The 7394-nt window shown below is 56.6% G+C and overlaps 1 protein-coding gene across 10 annotated transcripts in view; it reads right to left on the bottom strand.

Annotated features, from left to right (window-relative positions):
• LOC100475328 (stomatin-like protein 1) overlaps positions 1–7394 on the bottom strand; it is a 29082-nt gene that overhangs the window by 1234 nt on the left and 20454 nt on the right. The gene's annotated exons all lie outside the window — the stretch shown is intronic.

Raw genomic sequence — 7394 nt, 5'->3', positions numbered from 1 at the left:
ACCAGGATTAGGGCTCAGTGTGTGACCAGGGTCAGGACTGTGTCTGAGCAGGGTCAGGGCTCAGTGTGTGACCAGGATTAAGGCTCAGTGTGTGATCAGAGTCAGGACCCGTTTAGAGACAGCCCTTTTACCCTTTAGCTGCTACCTCTAAGCTAACTGTTCGCACACACACGCACGCACACACACGCACGCACACGCGCACACATGCACACACGCACACACGCACCGCATGTATATTAAAAATGAGAATAGCAGCTTCTAGTTCAGTTCAGAGATTAGATTCCTCATAAATTGAATTTGATCAGAATTGTCCAGGTCACAGAGTATGTTTAAACCAACTGACTCCTGCCCCATCCCTGGCACCTTGGCTCTTTCGTAGGCCTGGGTTTCTGACCTACTCCCTCCTCAGGGCCTGTCTCATTCAGCCATTCCCAATTCAGGGGTCACCTAAATGGTAGAGGGTTTCTGGGAAGCAAGTCCATGGAAGGAGAAGGAGGAAGGAAGGAAGGGGCACACAAGAATAAAAGGGGGCCAGGGGGTGTGCAGGGAGGCAGGGAGCCTACACCCCTCTCTCGTCCTGCCCGCCACTGGGAAGGGTGGATTGAAACAGCATCCCATTTCCCAGCCATGCTGTGAGCTAGGCCCCTCAACAGAGCAGACAGAGAAGCAGCCCCATGCCCCCCTCCGGCTCCCCTGGGGGCCTGCGGGCCAGGGAAGGCAGAGGCCCTTCTTTCAAGCCCTTTACATAAGTGCTTGGAAAGGCTCAAGTCTTATTAGAGCGTCTCTGGTACCCTGACCGCAGGCGGGCGGCCGGGCCAGCGCACAGGAAGCCGGATGCAGTGTTCCCAGAAAGGCCACGGGACTGACGCCTGTGGCTTTCGATCATGTTTCTGAAGAGGAGAAGGAGGCTTTTTTAAAAAGTACTTTGTTAGAAAAAAACAAGAAAGTGTTCCCAGACGGTAGCAGCTCTACTAATGGGCTAGAGAACACTGTGGACTCAGGGCACAGGCAGGGGGTGGTGCTGAGATGGCCCCTGCATGGTGGGGGAGGCCGGGACACCCCTCTTCTGGAGGCTGGGGCTGAGGGTTCCACCCGCGCCTGCCCTCCTTCCCACGTGGGATCCGGGCGGTGGAAGGGGAGCCCTCCTCTGGGCACGCAGTGGCGGGCCAGGCTGACAGTTGAGTGAGGGGGCCTGCCCTGCACCCCACCACTGACCTTCAGGCTTTCTTTTCTTAGATCCTGATCTCACAGAGGACGGACAGACGGCCCATCTCCCCACTTCCCAAAGCCGGCCTGGCTCCCCAGGAAGCCTCCTGCCAGGACCGACCGGGCCTGAGGGGCCCAGCCCCCGCACCCCACAGGCAGGGGCAGCTGGAAGCCACAGGCATCCCTCCCTGCCGGCCTCAGGGAGCAAACGCAGACCGAAACCACAGGGATTCCGGATGCCAGGCCCAATTTTGTACTTAACTCTTCTCTACAACGGTATTTTGTCGGTTGTTGGTTTTTATTTTTTATATTTTGGCCATATCACAGAGCAAGATTGCCCAGGCCTGGGCTGAATAAAACAAGGTTTTTCTACGCTGTGGCTCTGCAGTGTGGCCTGACGGCTGGGCTGGCCAGAGCGAGGGCGGGCTCAGGGGACAGCCTCGGGCTTCCTCCTTCCCCTAGCAGAATGTGGGAAGGACAGCCACCACCTGTCAGGACCGCAGCTTGACCAAGAGGGCATCCAGCCCAATGTGGAAACTCCGTGGGTTTATCCCAAGGCCAAGCCCGCTATGTGGCAAAGGGCCCACATCCCTGAGGGAGGGACCCGGGGTGGGGGGCAGCTCTAGCCCTCTCACCCCAGCTTAGGGTCCCCCTCCTCCAGTTCCCCTCCTCTTGCAGCCTCATACTCCCACCCCCTCCCTTTCTCACACCGTCCCTCGCTCCACCAGCCACGCACTGCCTTACTCACATACTGAGTGCTTCCTGGATGCGCCTCGGTCTGGCTGTCAGGGAGCTCACAGGGAAGGGAGGAGCGTGTTCCCCACGCCTAGGAGACCCTGGGAAATGGGAGAGCCTTCCGAAGGCAGGTGGTGTCTCCCAGGAAGGGAAGGGACAAGAATCTACTTGGCTGAGGCTGAAGGGGGTGGGAGTGGGAGATGGAGGGAGGCCCCGTGGCCACGGCGGCCCTCCCTCGCCTGCCCCGGCCGTGGTATCCCCGAGGTCCCGGGTACTGGGTCGGGGCAGGAAGAAGCAGAAGGAGGGCACCTCTCCTCCTCCCCTCGCATGAGGCCTTAGGGTATCTGTGCACCCACCTGCCCCTGCCAGCTTCCTCCCTTCCTAGGGGATTAACACTAGTGAGAAAAGGCAAGGCACTTGGTGAGAACCAGGGCTCTAGGGGCCAAGGCCAATTCTCCTTGTTCACTGGGTGTGTGTCTTCGGGCAAGTCCTGCTCTGGGCCTCGGTTTCCCCATCCATAAAATGGGAATGCCCTTGTGCCTGGCTCACATGCTGACAGAACCCGTGAGCCCCTCTGAGCCCACCTCTCCACCTCACTTTGGCTCTCACACTCTTCATGCCCCCGGTCCCCCCCCCCCGCCACAACAATGGGGTGGAGAGACAGGGCTTCTTGGAGCCAAGCAGTTCCTCCAGAAGGGTCCTGGGGCCACTCCCCCGCCCAGTCAGCAGGACGGAGTGAAGCCTGGCCGCAGCCTCGCACCTTCCCTCACCAAGTCATGCTGGGCTTCCGCTCTTCCCTGGCACAGGGTGGGTGTTGAGACCCTGCCACTCTCCATGAGGCGCTGGAGAGGGGCTGCTGGAAGGACTGGGGAGGGGTGTGGGCAGGAGGCTGTCATCCAGGGCTCCCCGTTCTGCCGTGGCCTTGCCCCAGAGACGCTGTCCCAATTACAGCCCCACCCCTCTCCTTCCTGGGTGCCCCCAGAGTGAGCAAGGAAGGTCTCAGACAAGAAGGACCCTAGGAAGTCAAGTCCAAAGTCCCCACTTCCCAGGTCAGACAGCTGAAGCCCAGAATGGGAGTCAGTCTGAGGCCCCAGGTGAGTTCAAGACAGATCCAGGGCTGGAGCCGGTGCTCTCAGCCCCGGGCCAGGGCTGAATGCCAGGGGTGTGCTGGTGTGCTCCGCAGGGGAGATCCATGCCTTCAGCTCAAGGAGGCCCCCTAGGAGGCTCAGCGCTCAGGGGCCAGGGGTGGAGGGCAACACCACAGCTGGGGGGAATCACCTTCCCGACCTGCCCCGAGACAGGGTGATCCCCCGGACTCCTTCACATTCCCAGAAAACAGTATGGGGTTGGACTGGTCAGGGAGGTCCTCAGGGCCCAACAGAGAGTCCCTCTTGGTCCTGTGTGCCCCATCTGAGCTGGGCACTCAGCCCCATACGGGACCTTCCCAGGAAGAAGGGAGGCCTGGTGGGCGAGCCATCTCCACCCCCCACTCAGCACCTCACTCCAGGGCTCAGAGCCCCAGAGGGGCTCCGCCAGCACATCTGGGCACCCACGTGCCACCTAGGTCGCAAAGGGCCTCCTGGACACCTGCCCAATACCCCCCACCCCGGGCTTGCTCAGCCCCAAGGCAGAGAAGCTCACTAGCTCTCAGACCATGCTGTGAGAAACATCTTGGGGTACAACAGGCCTCCTGTCAGCCTCTGTGAAGTACCAACAATTTGGGGAAAGCATGGCTGGAAGCAGGAAGGACAGAGAGAACAGACGCCATGCAAGTGGCAGGGGACCTGGCTGTGGTCCTAACTCTCCCGGCCATTGGGCCTCGATCTCCCCATCTGTGCCCCAAGGGATGGGGAGCCTTGGGCTCCCTTGCTGCTCTTCCTTTTCCATCGAATTGAGCAGAAGAGATAAGAGGGGAGGGAGAGAAGGAGAGGAGAAGTGACATGCAAGGCCCAGGCTGCGTGAGGTCAGGTCAGGGCACCACTGCTGGACTCAGAGCAGGGCAGCTAGGGAAGAGACTGCAGCCTGCGGGGGGCCTGGGGCATCATCAGGCTTGGGGGATGCCACAGAGGCTTGAAGTGCAGGCATCGCATGCCAAACCAGGCTGCAGCTGGAACCTTCAGAAAGGCTCACAGTGGGCCCTGGGCAGGGGGAGGTGTGGCTGGGGGGGTGCAGGCACAGGGTCTCTGATGAGAGGCCCGCTCAGACCCAGATCCCTCCGCTATCCTGTCCGCAGCCTCGGTCCTCACCCCTCCCCCACCACCTATGCACCTAGTTCCCTGCCTGTCCCTCCCCAGGGCAGCAGCGCCTTCTGCGTACGGTCTGGGAGAAAACCCCTCCTGGCTCCCCCGACTCCACGAAAACCCTGCCTTTTGTGAGAAGCTACTTCGGCCTGGGTCGTGGAAGCCTCTGGTAACTACAGTGTGAGCGGCCGAACTGGCTCACATCCTTCCTGACTTCTAGGCAAGGAGCTTCTCAATCCTCAAGATTGACCCTTAAGAGAGCACTTGATATTTACCGATTTCATGAAAACAAAACCTTTAGGTTTGACCCTAAAGAGACAGGGAACAGCGGGCCCGCCCCTAGCTCTCTGTGTTGGAGGTCTCTCCGCCTGAGCCCGCAGCACCCATCTCACCCCTGATGCCACCTGTCGGGCCAGCCTCCTAAGGGAAGTTCCCGTGGACCCCGCAGATTCCAGACTGAGCGAGGTTAATAGCATCTGCCCTCCAGCCTGGGGTGGGGGCCCTGCCTCCCAGCTCTTGCCAAGCATCTCTGCCCCCTCCTGCTCAAGACAAGAGGCCAAAGCCCACCCCCCGCTGTCCAGCCACAGCCGCTGAGCCGTGTGGTTGCTCACAGGGCTGGGCCCTGCACGGTGGCCCCTCACTATGGCTGCATCCAGGTACATACTACAACCACAACACTTGCTGGAAAGTGCCGCACCCCCCCCACTAACCCCCCAGCCATTCCCCAGACTGAGTCATGCAGACGGTGCCCCGGGGGCAGGGTTGGCAGCAGCCAGCCAGGGAGAATGAGTGGCCTGCCCACACCCCGGGACCCTCACTGGAGCGTGTGGGTGACACACGTCACCCTGGACATTGGAGCGGAACTTTCTGAGAATGAGAAGGTCCTGAAAAAGCTTCCCCAGAGAAACTCAAAATACAGAAGGCGGGGGAAGCAGGTGTATATTTGGGTTTCCACATTCCCTGGCTATGTAAAATCACGTCTTTTTTCTTTTTTTTAATTCTTCAAAATCAAATTTAATCTGCTTCGAGCCCCTGGCTACTAGTTGGTTTACCCTAGGGGTTTCAAAAGGTCCAGAACAACAGGGAGGGTCGCTGTGGTCTTCAGTCCACTCCAGGCACTGCAGGCTGGCGCACCGACAGAGCTCTGTGGGGCAGCACAAGGACACCACGCAGCGGTGTCCCTGGAGGTTCACTACATCTTCGGGGTGCTGCCCGGAGCAGGACACTGTCCTTGCTACCAGCGGAGGCACAGCCCTGTCTCTCTAGTCCGGGGGACATTCTCCCTGCCTCTTTCCTCTGCCTGCTTCCACCACGCCCTCCCCAATTCCTCCCTCCTTTCCTCTTCCTGTTTGGGGCAATCTTCCATTACCCCCACAGTGTGCCTTGGTTCACGAAGCCACTTCAGATCTGGCCCTTGGGGTGGGGAAGCACTCATACCTTGGGGGGGGGGGAAGACCCTGCAGGAGAACACCAGGAATGATGCTAACGAAAGCTAACTTCTTGAACACGCCATGTGCCAGGCTCTGCCCTAACTGTTCTACAAACACTCACCTTCAATCCTCACAATGACCCTATGAATGCAGTGCTGTTAGTATCCCCATTTTGCAGATGGGGAAGCTGAGGCAGAGAGAGGCCATGTGGCTTGCCCCACTTCCCCCAGCTAGTAAATAGAAGAGCCAGGATTCAAACGCAGCCACATTTCTGGAGACAGGGGCGTGGCTTCCACCAGATCCTCAAAGGCATCTGGGACGAGACAGAAAGCCATATGCCTGTGCTTTGAAGCACAGCCAGACCACTGTTCAGACCTTCATCTCCTTCCTCTGCAGCTCTCTGGAATCAGAACTCCTGGAAACAGCAGTTCAAAAAGTGGCTGGGGGGAGAGGCAAAATTCCTCTTAGAAGCAGTATAATTCCTACTTAGATCGTGCTTTATGGGCAGGGGAAGGTAGGAACGAATTAAAATAGACAAGCCATCAACTAGTCTAGTCAAGAAAAATAATAATACAAAATATGAGATTAGAAAGGGAATATTAACACATGGAGATTATTCTTGAAATTTAAGAGAGTAGTATGTACAACTCCATGCTTGTAAGTTAGAGTGTTTCAACACTGAATCAGAGTATTCTAGGAATATATTTGTAAATTGCCAAAATTGACTCAAAGAGCAAAAAGCCAATAAGTACAGAAAAAAATTTTAAAGTTATCATCTCTAGGGGCGCCTGGGTGGTTCAGTCAGTTAAGCGTCTGTCTTCGGCTCAGGTCATGATTCCGGGGTCCTGGGATTGAGCCCCCCATCGGGCTCCCTGCTCAGCAGGGAGCCTGCTTCTCCCTCTCTCTGCCCCTCTCTTCTCCCTCTGCCCCTCCCCCTGTTCGTGCTCTCTCTCTCTCAAATAAATAGATCTTTAAAAAAAAAGTTACCTCTAAAAAAGACATCACAGGTAGAGAGTATTAGAATGAGTTATTTCAAACTGGGGGAGCAGGTCATTTCTATGCTAAACTCTTCCAAAACGTATAGGGGAAACTATAGATTGATGGTATGTTTCTGAATTGATTTTATACAGTTCACATAATCCTGACACCCAAATATGACAAAGATAACCGTATCACCCCACCCACCCTCATGATGATAACCACAGACCAGTTTTACTCTTGGCAGGGCATACCGAAGTCCTGGGTAACTGGCCAGCAAATGGAACCCTGTATTATCGTGTTCCCTAATGCAGTCAGTGTTGTCCACAATTTTCCAACACCCAGTGTGCAGCATGCTTTCCCGTACCCCTGATCTGTGCTGGGGCTAAACTGGACCCTGATGTCTGGGTCCAAACGGAAGGGACACGGCACTCCCTTCCAGTCTTAATTGCCCCTCTCAGGATGCAGAGACAGTATGCAAAGCTTGTAGCGATACAAAAAGCCTACAGCTTGAGTCACTACAACCTGCTGGAAACTTGCGGTCAGCCGGAATACCCTGTGAGGTTGACAATTTGTCATTTCTTTTTCTTTTTGAGAAGTTCTTAAGTCTTTGCTTGTTTGCTTTTAAATAGGTTACATCCTCTGTCCTCTCCCTGCTGGGCTTGGTAACATCTGATTAAATAATCAAGTCCTGAAGGAATTCCCTCTTTGCGGTATCAATATACGTACCCCCACAAAGCTCAGGGACAGTGCCTGCGGTGACCTGGGCAACCTAATCCTGGGCCAAGGGCCTTGATCCAACTGG

The sequence above is a fragment of the Ailuropoda melanoleuca genome, chromosome 5, assembly GCF_002007445.2.
Source record: "Ailuropoda melanoleuca isolate Jingjing chromosome 5, ASM200744v2, whole genome shotgun sequence".
NCBI classification, from domain to species: domain Eukaryota; kingdom Metazoa; phylum Chordata; class Mammalia; order Carnivora; family Ursidae; genus Ailuropoda; species Ailuropoda melanoleuca.
This window is presented reverse-complemented; position numbering and strand designations above follow the sequence as displayed.